Here is a 15,801-nt window from a genome sequence, read left to right as displayed (position 1 = left end):
TTGATACGGGTTTTTATTGGCCTACAATTTTTAAAGATGCCGCTCAATATGTTAAGGAGTGCGATTCATGCCAAAGGTCGGGAAATATTTCATCCCGAAATGAGATGCCCCAAAATAACATTCAAGTTTGTGAGATACTTGATATATGGGGGATTGACTTTTTGGGACCGTTCCCAATGTCCAAAGGAAATAAATATATATTGGTGGCGGTAGATTATGTATCTAAATGGACGGAAGCACAAGCATTACCTTCTAATGATGCTCGTGTGGTGGTGCGTTTCCTTAAGAAGTTGTTTTCAAGATTTGGTGTTCCTAAGGCTCTAATAAGTGATCGAGGCACCCACTTTGCAAATGATCAATTGGCTAAGGTGTTAAAAAAATATGGTATACACCATAGATTTTCAACATCATACCATCCACAAACAAGTGGGCAAACCGAAGTTACAAACCGGGCATTAAAACGAATATTGGAGCGATCGGTTGGAAGTAATAAAAAAGAGTGGTCGGATAAGCTTGATGATGCACTTTGGGCATTTCGAACGGATTTTAAAACACCTATTGGTACTACACCATATAGGTTGGTCTATGGAAAGAACTGCCACTTGCTAGTTGAAATCGAGCATAAAGCATTTTGGGCTTTGAAGATATGTAATTTTGAACTAACCGAACTTCGTGCCAACCGATTGATGCAAATGAATGCCCTTGAGGAACTTAGAAATTAAGCATACACTAGTTCATTAATATATAAGGATAAGACAAAGAAATGGCATGACATGAGACTAAAAGGTCATAAAGATTTTCATGAAGGACAAAAGGTGCTACTCTTCAATTCAAGGTTAAAGCTTTTCCCGGGCAAACTACAAAAAAGGTGGGATGGGCCATTCATTGTTAAACATGTTTTCCCACATGGAGCTATTCGGCTTTTATCAAGAGACGGAACCCCTTTCAAAGTTAATGGGCATAGAGTGAAACATTATGAAGAAGGAATGCCAAATGAAGAAAAAGAGGGGGAAATCGTCAAATTCACACGAGCTAAAACAACTTGAAGCGGGAAGGAGTCCGGCTTATGACTCCCCAAAAAGAAGTGCTTGCAGGAGGCAACCTGTGATTTTGAGTTTGCATTTTTCTTTCCTTTTATTTTATTTTATTTTATTTTATTTTCTTTTATTTTTGCTTAATGCTTTATACTCTCATTCTTCTAAATTTATATGGAATTCAACGTGGGGAATGGAATAAAACGAGTGTGGGGTGGATGGTTTTTTATAATATTTTGACCAATTTGGAGGTTTTTCTAAAAAAACATCACCACGAGGTGGCGAAAACCACCACGACGTGGTGAATTTACAGAACTCGATAAACATTTTCTCTGGGCGATACCACGACGTGGTGTCGGTTTAACTGCAGTCAAATTAGGGTTTTTAAACCCCAGTCAAAACATTTGTTTACCTTTTACTCCGCCTCTCTCTCGACGTGTTCCCTTTCCCCACGAAGAACATCCCTTTCTTCTACTCGATTTTTTGCGTTTTTCCACTAAAATGTATGATTTTTGTGTGATTTCCTTACTCTTAATCATTTCTTATGCTAGTATAGGGTATACATTTACTATTAGAACACTTTTAGGCCATAAATTAAGAACCTAGGGTTTCGATTTTTGCAAAAATCGAACCCGATTAATGATGTTTTTCATTTGATTTTGTTACCTTCCTACTTGAATTCCTAGAACAAACCCTGAAGTTGTATTGAGTTGGTATGGTGTTGAATATGGTCCGATTAAACCATAGACCTTGACAGTACGTCGACCACGATGACTCGTCGTGGTGAAGTTTTTTAAGCCCAATCCTATTTTGTTCTGATTCCTTGCATACACATGGTTTCCTCTTGTGTTCTTTTTGGTTATTTTGCAGAAATGGCTAGCCGTGCACGACGCCAACAACCCGGGAGTCGCCCTGAGTTTCCGTGGTATTCTTTTCCTAGGACTGTTGGGCCCGAGATTTACGCAAGATGGAATGCAAAACTTGACTGGATGAAGAAGCGAAAAGTCCATGTTCCTGTAGTTGTAGATTGGCACTGGATTGGACAAACCGGGTTAATGGAGGGAATTGAGCCATACTTGGACAAAGCATTCAATAGCATTCATGGGCCGTTTGTTTGTATGGGGTGGAGACGGCTATTTGAAATTCAGGAAGGCGTGTATAAGGAGTTAGTCGTCGAGTTTCTGGCCACGGTTTATTTTGCACGGAAGGATGGTATTTTTGTTGAAGACAACCTTTCTTTTTGCCTTGGTGGAAAAAGGCGTACCTTAAGCCTTGCTGATTTTACGCTAAGGACGCATATTTATCTTCCATCTGAGGTCCATTCCGAAGCTTATGAACAATATATTGCTAGATGTATTCAGATTACCAAGGGGTTCAAAGCGGAAACACATTGGAATGAAATAGAAAATGGTGCTTATGATAAGGGGACTACGCAAGAAATTGACATTCGCTCTCCTCTTCATCGTCTTTTGCACCGGCTTATCACAAACACCATTAATCAGAGACAGGAGGGGGACAAGTGTCCAACAATATACGTGTTTTTCTTATGGGCTCTTATCACCCCCGATGTTTATGTGGACTTACGATCCTTGTTGGCGGATTTTCTTGTGGCCCGAGCAGGAAAGGATAGGTTAGGTTCTCCTATTTACGGGGGTATGTTGATCACTCGACTTGCATGTTATTTTGGAATCCTTGATAAGCGCGAGGCCGTGTTTTTGACTGTGGAGTCCCATAAGCCTTTCTCTACACTATTTTATAAGAGGGCAGATATCGATGTTGATCATGGGATGGGTGGTTTTGCTATTCCTGACGATACTCCACGAGGCCGAGTCCCGAGGCGGGTAAGACAAAGAAGGGAGACTGAAGAAGAAGAACCACCATTTGTACCAACCGATGACGAGCTACCCATGGATCCCTATAGAATTTCAAGGAGGAGGTTTGATGATAATTTGGCAAGGAGTGCCAACTACACCAAAAAGTTCATTTTCCTCCTGCTTACCCATACGCACCGAGTTGGGAGGAATTGTGGAGAGAGCAACGCGGTGGAGCGGGCGGTAGTGGAGGAGGAAGTGATGATGGAGATGATGAATAATGAGCGTTCTATCCTTTTATTTTAGTGGATTGAAGACTTTGTTTATTTTATGTATTTTATTTTTGTGTGTGTTTGGTTTGTGTGGTTTGGTTGTTTGATACTTATTTCTTTTTGGTTTGGTTGTTTGACAATGTTTCCTACTTTCATTTCTCATCTTTGCTTTAGATTTCCAGGTGTAATGTGTAGAGTCCAAGAGAGGGTATTATTGGAAAAAGAAGATGCTTTTTAGAGTGTTTGTTTGCGTCAATAAGTGAGGAGTCACGCCTAACAGCTTCATACATTAGTTGGTGCCACAAATATTTCAGAAAACAGTTGATTCTGGCACACTTTCTTGCAATTTCAAGACCACCACGCCGTGGTAATATCCACCACGTCGTGGTGTCACAGTTAAAATACCAAAATCGCATTCTGTTTGGTTCACCACAAGGTGGTGCTTTTCGAGTCCGTTTTCAAGTCTGATCCCGTACATTCAGAAATCTAGCAGTTCAATAGTGGTGTCTCTAATTTTATATTCATTCTCATGGTATGGATGAGCTTTTCCCACACCATGGAATTTATTTTAACGCGATAAAGAAGTATTATCCCGGCTGCCACGACATGGTTGACACTTTCCTATGTTGTGGGGGAGTTGTTCATCACATAAGGAGGCTGCCATTATACTCTCCAATTCCGTTTTACACTTTCAAGCAACCGGGATTTTCTACACATTTCCACACGATTCGAGATGCATCTTCTACCCAGGGGAGTCTGTTCCTTTTTCTCCCTCTTTTTAAATTTTATGTTTTGCATAACATGCAATGAGGGCATTGCATGGCATAATTGTGGGGTAGGGGGTATATTATATTGCATGAGAAAAAGCATTTGATTTTAAAGTTTTTGCATCGCTAGTTTCAGAACTTGCATTCATATAGACTTGAAATAATAAGTTTAACTTAGGAAATTTAGCTAATTAAAATCTTTGCTAGCATAGTATGGGATGATCCGATGAGAACCCAAATGTTTACCTAAGCCGACATATGTTATAGTGTATTTGTGGTTTCCTTTTTCTTAGTGAAGAGTCATGAGGTATGAAAGGTAATATGGTAGCTTATATGACATAATACGTTCTGCAGCCTAAACCTGAAATCTATCCAGGAAAGCTTAGTTAGTCATTGCACCTAGACTAATACCTTAACCAATAAAGGTTGAATCTAAGCCCCTTGCTTAAGCATGTAGGATTTGAGTGAAAAAAAGTGAGATACGTGTGAAAAAAAAGAGAGAGAAATTACCAAAAAGTTCAAGAGTTTTGGAGCAGTCAAATTATGAAATTCAAAGATCAGAATTCTGAAGAAACCCAAAAAGTTGAAGATACCAAAAATCAAACAAGAAAGGTGGTGAATTCAAAGAAATCAAAGATCAAATATACAAAGAAAATGAAGAATTCAAAGAGCTCCATTGTGGTATCAAGTTGTAATTTCTAGAATTTATGTATGCTTGGTTGTTTAGCCAAAAATACCTTGAGGGTAAGGAAGATTTCTGATGATTGATTCGGAGGGTTGAAAAAATGAGTGTCGTATAAGCTAAGGGGTGAAGGTTCATAAGGATTGTGAGTATTTAGGAGTGGGAAGTTCTTAGGAATCATAAACACATGCATTGAGGTCTTGGGATAATTGTTGGGTTTGAAATGGATTGTTTTGTAATTTGCTGGTAAAATAAGAAATCAATTTGCTTGAGGGCAAGCAAAGAATAAGTGTGTGGTATTTTGATATGTGCATATTTATACACATAATTATACATCATAACTTAATATTTTAATTACTTTTATGCCCTTATTAGAACAAAAGATACTTAATTTGTTATGAATTATGTTGTAGGGATAAAAGACATGCTTGGAGCAAAAAGGAAGCTGGAAGCTGGACCTGGGAGTTGGGAGTTTGAATCAAAGCTTTAAAATGAAGAAAAAATACCCAACACGTCGTGGTGGATTTCCCACGGCGTGGTGACTTGAAGAATCCCAATTTGCTTCGAAGACTTGTAGACCACAGGATAACCACAAAGACCACGACGTGGTCGCCTTACCACGTCGTGGTGCTCTGAATTCGGGAAAACTATATATAGATCTCATTCTCCTCCAAATTGGAACCTTTGGATCTGGAAGTAATCATCACTTTTGAAGGCAAAGCACCTGTTCTTAGGCTTGGAAGCAAGGAATTTGATCAACCCATTGGAATGAGGAGCACTCAGGCAACAAATCTATACACTTTGATTTTTCATTAGTTTCTACCATGTCAAACTCTTTGAATTTTGATTTTGTGGTTTTGTTTGCTGAAATCATGAGCTAAATACTCATGACTTTCGTTTAGCCTAGGATGGATTGATTATTTATGGATTGGATTTAGCTATTTGGTTATTTGTTGATTTTGCTTATTAAAGAACCTCAAGTACTTTTGATAACTATTTTCTCTACTTATTGCTGAATTTGATTAAGTTAGTATGACTATCTTCTTAGTTAAATTTGAATCTTATGATCTTGTGAATTGCAAAATTATAGGACTAGAGTTGTGAACAAAACCTAAGGTTAAGTAGAAAAGTGGGTAAAAAGGTGTAGGAGCTAATATATGACGACAAATCATATATTGAATTGAATCAATAAACTAGATTGATCAATTGATTATAAGTCTAATCAATTCGAACCAAACACTAGTAAACTTGTAAGTTTGTCCGCTTGATCACCGAATAAATAAGCTAGTTTGCTAAAAGATTAAATTAGTGAATATTAATTTGGTCATCTTAGGAATCGGTAACTGAAGAAACTAAAATCCATTGCACTTCCATAAATCAACCATAATAACAAGTAAATTCGAAGCTAAACGAAAGTCTCTTACTCACATTGGTTAATTCATCGATGTTCTCTTGCCTAAGTTTAAGTGTTAGCTTAATTAATTGATAATTAGTTAGTTTGGTAATTTAAGTATCTAGTGTTGCAAAACTAAGAAAAGAAACCTTTTTCTAATATTATTAGTAAGTATTAAATAGTGGAATAAAGTTAGCCAAAACACCGTTCCTTGAGTTCGACACTTGTTCTTACCATAGCTATACTATTACACGATTAGGTACACTGCCTAGTGTGTTTCATAGTCTAGTGAAAGAAACATTAGTTTTATCAATTTGAAACTTGAACAAATTTATATACACATCAGTAACGGCTGAACCTTGTCGTGAGGCCTCTGATGCTCGACTTTGACCTTCCTGCAGGTCAAACACCGCTCGACAAACCAGGCAAACTCCCGCTTCATGTAGGGCCACCAATAGCTCGATCTCAGGTCTCGGTACATCTTCATGGCCCTCGGGTGGATAGAAAACTTGGACTTATGCGCCTCCTCCAAGATATTTTTGATGGGTTTTGAGCATTCTAACACTCCTAAAGTGTACATGCAACCTTAGAAACCTTGGATCTATGTTTTACTAATATACATGCAAATTTGATTTTTCCAAGGTTCTTAACCTAACTAGCATGGCATGGGGAACTTGAAACATAAAAGCTAGTAGAAGAACTTACCTTTCTTGTTGCTTGGATTCTTTGAGAAGTTTGTGAGCCTAGCACCCCAAATGTGATGCCTCAAGTGTTTCACATAACACCACAACTCTTGGAATAACTTTGAAAGAAGTACACTATCACTCAAAATTGGCTAGCCCTCTTGTTATACTCTTAGTGCCGATTTTGGTAGCTCATGGGGTCCTTTTATAGTTGTGAACAAGTAGGGTTACACCATGTAAACCTTAATTGACATGGCTTTTCATTTCCTCCATGATCCATGGGTTTTAACCTCCATGGACCATCCATGGAGAACCCTATGGGTTTTAACCCAATTCAATAAACCATGGATCATTAGCCCACTATATAAGAATAGATGATTTACACAATCAACCCCACATATTTAATTAGTCTCAATTTTGATCACAAAATTAATTCCAAATTAATTCTTGATCAATACTAATTAAATAATATTATTAATATATTAGAACTTATAATATATTAATAAACCATAAGTGTCCTTTTCTCATTTTGTCTATCCAAGTGTCATGATGCCATGCAACCCAAATGGCCCATGCCAACCGGGTCAAGTACATACCAGAAATAGTTATGAACTTAGACACCTAATCCAACACTCCCCCACTTGGATAAGTCTAATAACTATAACTGCAAGTATGACTTCAGGAACCGATCAGCAATCGTAGCTCTTTCAAAGTCTCGCGGAACTAAGATGACGTGCCATTTAAGATAAGTGATCATATGATCCTCTGCTCTCAAGATTTCAGCCGGAAAAATACATGGAACAATGTCATACTTATTGTCCAGCAGTTTGTTTCCCGATTTCCGATTTGCTTGACATAGAACTAAACTGAACACATCAATTAGTTCTGACCGGGCCCGGTATATAGGTCAAAACAAAATCATCGAGGGGCCCAGATATCGCTTTTAATCCTCCAAGGACTAAAAGGAACAGATAAACTTCAACTCATATGCTTGTTCTACTACTTGTTGAATCATACACAAAGGCACGTTTTATAACATCTAGTTACCAATCCGTTTTCGTACAATCAATGTATAACCAACTCATAGTCAACAACTCATATCTCTAGGTTTGAAGACCTATATGATATTGCCGTCTCACGATCACTCGAGATAAATTCCATGAAGTGATACAAGTGAACGTGGGTTGAATCCAATACTCGAATCGCTATTCCAGGAGTACTCATGAACATTGCAGCCCCTTTGTCCCAGACAACTGCAGACCCTTCATGACAGTCTTGCCTCATTACCTACTTCCAAAGTATGATTGACTGTGGATGGTTTGAATAATATGATATATCATAACATAATTATTCTGGAAGTCAAAACATGCAAAAATTGAAATGATAGTAAACGATTGACAGAAGATAGTAACACTTTACATATAAATAAACAACAACTTTTATTTATCATCAAATTTCAATTACACTTTACAAATTTCAGAAGATATCTAATTTCTAAAACTAATATCATCCTTTAGCCCGATGCGCCTCGCATGCTGAAGATGCTTAACCCTACCCAGTCCCTTCGTAAGGGGATCTGTTGGGTTCTCATCCGATGATACCCTCTTTGCCACGAGGAGTCCTTCTTCTATTCAATGTCTAATGAAATGGTGTTTTCTGTCGATGTGTCTGGATCTCCCGTGATCCCTTGGTTCCTTAACTAAGGCAACGACACTTTCACTATCACAGAAAATCTCCATAGGCTCCTTTATAGCTGGTACTACTCCAAGGTCTCCAATGAAGTTCTTCAGCCATATCGCGTCCTTTTTGCTGCCTCGCTTGCTGCTATATACTCTGATTCGCAAGTTGAATCAACCACTGTCTCCTGCTCGGAACTTTTCCAAGTAATTGCTCCTCCATTTACGGTAAAGACACAGCCTGACTGAGAGCGGAAATTATCCCTATCAGTCTCGAAGCTAGCATCATTATACCCTACTACTCTCAAGTCATCACTCCCACCGAGGGTAAGGACCCAGTCCTTAGTCCTCCGCATGTACTTGAGAATGTTATTTATCGCAGTCCAGTGAGCCTTGCCAGGGTTCCCCTGATATCTGTTGACCATGCTCAAAGCAAAGGCCACATCGGGACGAGTACAAGTCATAGCATACATGATCGAGCCTACAACGGAAGCATACGGTACTCGACTCATCTCAGCTATCTCAGCCTCTGTACTCGGGCTCTGAGTCTTACTCAGTCTGGCGTTACTCTGGATCGGTAACTCTCCTTTCTTGGAATCCTGTATGCTGAACCTATTCAGCACCTTATCCAAGTAGGTACTTTGACTAAGTCCAATTAGTCTTTTACTCCTGTCTCTCAAAATCCTTATCCTTAGGATATATGCAGCTTCTCCAAGGTCCTTCATAGCGAAACACTTCCCAAGCCAGGACTTTACTTCCTGCAGAGTTGGGATGTCATTTCCTATGAGTAGTATGTCATCCACATACAGTACCAAAAAGCTAACTATACTCCCACTAGCCTTGACATATACACAGGACTCATCTTCGCTCCTCGAAAAACCAAACTCTTTGACTTTCTCATCGTAACAAAGATTCCATCTGCGAGGTGCTTGCTTCAATCCAAAGATGGATTTCTCAAGCTTACACGCTCTATTAGGGTACTTTGTACTGACAAAACCCTCTGGATGACTCATGTAAACATCCTCAGCCAACTTTCCATTAAGGAAAGCGGTTTTGACATCCATTTGCCATATTTCATAATCATGAAATGCAGCAATGGCTAACATAACCCTAATAGACTTAATCTTCGCTGCTGGTGAAAAGGTCTCATCATAATCAACTCCCGGAGTTTGAGAAAAGCCCTTTGTAACCAGTCGCGCCTTACAAGTGTGTACATTCCCATCCATGTCGGTCTTCTTCTTGAAGATCCATTTGCACCCGACTGTCTTACGACCTGGTACATTGTCAACCAAGTTCCAAACTTGATTGTCATACATGGACTGTATCTCGCTGTCCATTGCCTCTTTCCATTTAGCAGACTCGGGGCATACCATGGCTTCCGTGTAGCTGTTAGGTTCATCCAAACTTACCAGTGTACTATTATTGATAAGTGTATCACCTTCCGCAGTAATATGGAAACCATAGTAATGCTCAGGTGCATTCCTAACTCTCGTGGAACGCCTCAAAGGTACAGACTCGTCAGTTGGATAAACAGGAGTTTCCTCCTCAGGTTGATTGCTAGGGTTTGAGGTTCCTTCACCACTTGACTCTTGAATTTCTTTAAGGTCAATTTGCCTCCTACTGTCTCCTTGGCTTATGAACTCTCTCTCGCGAAAGACTCCTCTCCTTGCCACAAACACCACATTATCACTGGGTCTATAGTAGAGGTAACCAAAGGATTTCTGTGGGTAGCCGATGAAAATACACCGCTCACTCCGAGGTTCGAGCTTATCGTGAGTCTCGCGCCTCACGAAAGCCTCGCAACCCTAAATCTTGATGTGGTCCAAATTTGGAACTTTCCTAGTCCACATCTCGTGAGGTGTTTTGGCAACCTTTTTGGTAGGGACTAGATTAAGGATATGGGTGACAGTCTCTAAGGCATACCCCCAGAATGAGATTGGTAGCGAAGCTCGACTCATCATGGAACGAACCATGTCCAACAAGGTTCGATTACGCCTCTCAGCCACACCATTAAGCTGTGGTGTTCTGGGAGGTGTCAATTGTGAGACAATCCCACATTCCTTAAGATAGTCAAGGAATTATGTACTAAGATACTCACCACCTCGATCGGATCGAAGCATCTTAATGTTCCTGCCCAGCTGATTCTCCACTTCCTGCTTAAACTCTTTGAATTTTTCAAAGGTTTCTGACTTATGCTTGATTAAGTAGACATAACCATATCTATTGTAATCATCAGTAAAAGTCACATAGAAGCGGTTAGCATCCCTTGTGGCGGTTCTGAAGTGTCCACACACATCTGTGTGTACAAGATCCAACAAACCTTCACCCTTAGCACAAGTACAAGTGAAGGGTGACTTTGTCATTTTTCCAAGTAAATAATATTCACAACTATAATCTGACTTTAGGTCAAATGAATCCAAGACTCCATCATTTTGGAGTTGGCCTATGCGTTTCTTGCTCACATGTCCAAGACGACAATGCCATAATGATGCTTTATCCAAGTTAGTGGAAGAATCGATACACAACACATTATTTCCTAGGTTATCTACAACCGACACAGTTTCATATACACCATCACAAGGTAATGCTTTAAAATAAAGAACATTATTAAAGAAAGCATTAATACCACCACATTCATTATCAAATGAAAAAGTAAATCCTTGTTGCTACAAAATGTGGAAGGAAATAATATTTCTCGCCATTTCAGACGAGTAACAACATTTAACCCACTACTTAGCAACAAAGAATAAACTACAATCTTGGTGACAGGTGTAACTTTCCTATTCCCCATGATCAAGTTTATCTTCCCATGCTCCACATTCTCACTTCTTTTTAGTCCCTGCAAATCAGAACATATGTGAATACCACAACCTGTATCAAGGACGCAAGAATTAGAATAGGGTGAGTTATTAGACAATATAGTGTAAATACCTGCATGGTTGGGTTTCACTTTCCCATCCTTAACATCTTGCAAGTACTTTGGGTAGTTTCGCTTCCAATGCGCCTTTTCATGGCAATAGAAGCATTCAGCCACTATAGGGTTGGCAGAAGGAGTTGAAGAACCACCTGTGGTTCTACTTGAAGAGGAGCCATCAAGGGACGACTTTACCTTGGTACCCTTCGAATGGCTATTCCTCTTCTTCCCTTTACCTTGCCCGATAGCCAAAACAGGGGCGGCGGTAGGAGTAGGAGTAGTAACAACCGATTTACCTTTAAAACCACTTTCTGCGGTCTTCAAAAGTCCTTGAAGCTTGATGAGTGTAACTTCCTCCTTGTTCATGTGGTAGGTCATTCGAAATTGATCATAACAAGAAGGTAAGGAGTGCAAAATGATGTCAATCACCAACTCCTCAGGGAAGTTCACATTCAACTTCATCAAACGGTCCACGAATCTTTGCATTTTCTGCATGTGGCCCGTGATGGGTTTACCATCTTTCATTCGGGTTGTTATCATGGATGAAATTATTTCATATCGCTCTTGACGAGCACTCTGATGGTATCTTTCCATCAGATCCTGGTGCATCTCAAAAGGATAAAAGTCCTCATAGGACTTTTGGAGCTCGGATGACATAGTGACCAACATGATATATGCCACTTTGGTAGCATCTCTCTAATGTGCCCTAAACTCATCAAGATCCTTCAGCTCCTTGTCAAGGACATATTCCTTGTCCTCATAGCGAGTGACCATCCTTATGTTCCTAATACAATCATTGAAATTAGTCCCATCAAAGATGACTCTCCCACAAAGGTTCATGAGAGAGAAGGAGCCGGTAGGGTTTGAGCCAGAAGCAACATTGTTGGAAGACATCTGAAAAAGAAGAAAGACAAGTTTAGATTAGATATAAAGATAGTCCTTAATAAGACACCCAAATGTAATATTAAGGCTAGGAACCAACACAATATTTTATAACTTAGAAGAGGGATGTCGTAATCCAAGCTATAAAATATTTGAAGGTAGGTGAATGACGATTCACCAATTTCCACCATGAAAACGAAATGTATTATTAGGTTTTAATTGGTTCTTGAAACTCCTAGATTCTTTTGATATTCAGTGAACTTTTCAATGGCATGTTTCAATCTCGATTGTGCCCTTCAAGTTTTGTGACTGGGATGCCGAGGATCACAAAACAAGGTGTGAATAACCATGCAAATTAACTTGGTACTCTTAATGTTTATCACCTAATTGATGTGCCGGTTAACCACACGCGCTCCACCGATCTATGATAAACCTTAAGCCACCCTTTGCCAACCTTGTTAAATCCAAGTTAGTGTGCCGGTTAACCACACACGCTCCACTAACGACTTAAGCAAGGTGCAAAGTGTAATTTCATGGGTTAGCACCAAATTCACATTTTCCTAAAGTAACTAAGATTGGGGATTTATAAAACATTTAGTTACTTTATTATAATCATTATACTTTTTAATGAGAATTTAAAGTCATTGTCCTACCCGTTCGGCTAATGACCCTCCACCAGTCAAGGAAGCAGTGGGTGAGAGTGGACACCCATTAAGCTGCCATTTTATAGGCAACAACCTTATACCCCCCTTATAGACCGACTTCGTGAATGAGGCCTACTAATGGTAAAACGACTTGATCTTATATATATATATATATATATATATATATATATATATATATATATATATTATTAACTTATAATATTATAAAGTATAAGGGTTAAATTTTAACTTTTAAAATTATAGGGGTTGGAACTAAAGTTTTCTAAAGTGACTTTACATATTCCAAAACTTGAGGGCAAGTTTTGTAACTATCCAAAACTTTTCAACTTCTTAACTTATGACACTACAAATAAAATGATATTTAGTGGCACAGAAAAAGTGTCACTAAAAACCAAAAAAGTGCCACTAAAGGCCCCCTGGCAATCAGCGACACAAAAAAAAAGTGTCACTAAAAGAGCTGCCACTAAAGACCTTTAGTAGCACTTTTTGGTTGTGCCGCTGCAGCCTAATTGGGTTTTAGTGGCACTTTTCGATTATGCCACTAAAGCACTTGTAAGTTTTAGTGGCACTATTTTTATGCCACTACTTAACTACAAAAATAATAATTATTTTCATTCTTTTAATGACATTTTTAATAGAAAAAATTATATTAATAAATTTAATCAATTTTTTTTAATTTTAACTGAAATATAAAACAACAATAAGACAATTAAAATAATAAATGTAAAACATGTCTTACTTCAATTAAAACTTTTCCTATAACAATATTCTCAATAACTAAAACACAAATGTCTTGAAAAAATAATAAGTCTAAATCGTGCTAGTACTCAAAACATAATGTTCCTAGCTTCAAGATCAGCATCGCTAGGAAAATCAAACGGATTGTGAGATTTTGTATCAAGTCCATGTGATTGTGCTCCATCCTGAAGCAATCAAATATAATTTTTTTTTTAATAATAATAACAATAATAATAATACTAATGTGCTTATAAATCATGTTAGACTTTTAACATAAAAGAGCAAGTCGGTTGAACAAAAATATAATACAACAATAGACAACAAAAAAGACTAAAGAAGAGGTGCCCCAACTATAACAATGCGAAATCTGGAAGCAACCAAAAATCAAACTATTGTAAGGGCTAAAGAGAGAAAACATAACCAAAACAGGGGTAAAATGGTCCAGAACACACCAAATCATCCCAAAGTTTGAATCACTTTTCACTACCAGTAATAAACAATAAAAAATGAACCATCAAGGCAAATCACTTTAAAAGAAGCAGCAGACAAACCTAAAGCAGAGCCAATGACTGGTTAGATGTTACATATGCAACTAGAATCACAGCAACAACCACAAGATCACTCTCATCAGGAACCCCAAACCTTTAATTTCTTAGTAAAACTCAAAGTAAGGGCAAATTATAGTGATAAATTCAACGCATATTCAAACTTAGGATACAAAAAAATAAACAATCACTCGCAATCCATGCTCCTTGGCAACAATATATTGTATGAAAGTTGTTGTTTCCTTTACTGATGGTTTAAGTCAAATAGAGAGAGAAACCTAGAATTTAAATTAAATCAAAACTGAGCAAGTATAACCATGGTTAAATAACTTAACGGGCTGGAATGAAATATCCATCAATGATTCATTCCTAGTCTTGAGGATATTTTTAGTCTCGCATAAGTCGAGGTTCACAATCTTATAATTCTATAACATATACACCATGTTATAAACTTATGATAATACACACCCAATTCGATCTAAATGCATTTATCCTTTCAAGTATAAATGATTACTTCTATTATATATAATAAATACATTTTGTTATATGGACAAAGAATTAAATAAAGTGACACATGTATGTTGTTGGTTTATACTAGTAAGGAAAATGAGTTTTAGGGGTTGTGGAAAGAGGGAAACAGGAGTTGAATTAGCCATATATCATAGAAAAAGAAACATAACATCCGTTCTTTAGAAGTAGAAGGTGGAACCAATTCAACAAAAAAGTAACATGTAGCACCAATGTGCATCTGCTCCTGCCAGTAATTCTAATCAAACTAAAAGAAAGTAAGGTTTGTAATAACCTGGAATTTTAAGAATAATATCTAAAAAATAGTTTTTCAGCTGAAAATAATAGATTTTCATTGTGAAAAACATATTTCTAACTAAAAAAAACTAAATTTCCAACAGTAATAAAAACATATATTTGAGTAAAAAACAAAATTTTATTAGAAAAATGATAAAAAGAAAAAACTTACATCTTGAAAGACACTCTAGTTTCTCTTGCAACTTGTGCTCCATATTTACCAGCTGGGTCATCTGCCTTGTTCTTATAGGAAGCTAGGAACTCACGATTCATGAACAGAATAAACAAAACAAGTAAACATTAAACAACATTACTAATACGAGTAGAATAAAGCCATAAACAACGACAAACAACCTTAACAACATATTAAATAGCAATATAAACAAGTAAAACAGCAAACAGAGTAAGTTATAGATTAAGATATGAACTTTAACTTTAACTTTTTATCTCAGACATTTAATCAAACAGGTTGAGTGCATCAGAAGAATCATCTTTATTTTGAAGATCTTCGTAAATTACATCTAGCCCGCCCAATCAAGTAATAAATCACATGACCAAATATAATCACACCTTTGAATATGGCGATGGGGACAAACGGAGAGTAGATGGATAAAGCTACAGCCATATGAGATAGTGATTCCCGGCGTATCCCAGCTCCTGCTATTGCTTTGTCTAAGGTGGTCATCGGCGTTGGAGGCGACAACCACGACGAGGGCCCGACGGTGAGTGGGCAATGGCAAGGGATGACAGTGAGTTGACGACGTTGATGGCGGAGACGACCAGGGTGAGCAAAGAGGAACAAAGTGAGGGATATCTATTAGCTTTTCGGCTTGTACCCTCGTTGCCCTAAACATTTTCCTATAATTTAAAAGGTTTATGGAATTTTCGGGGACCCGCGTATTTTTGCCCTCTTTAAACTTTTTAGGCCTAAAAGC

Source organism: Lactuca virosa, chromosome 4 (assembly GCF_052849685.1).
Source record: "Lactuca virosa cultivar CGN04683 chromosome 4, Lactuca_virosa_CGN04683_v6, whole genome shotgun sequence".
Taxonomy (NCBI): Eukaryota; Viridiplantae; Streptophyta; class Magnoliopsida; order Asterales; family Asteraceae; genus Lactuca; species Lactuca virosa.
The sequence above is the reverse complement of the archived record's forward strand: the minus strand, read 5'-3'. Positions refer to the sequence as shown.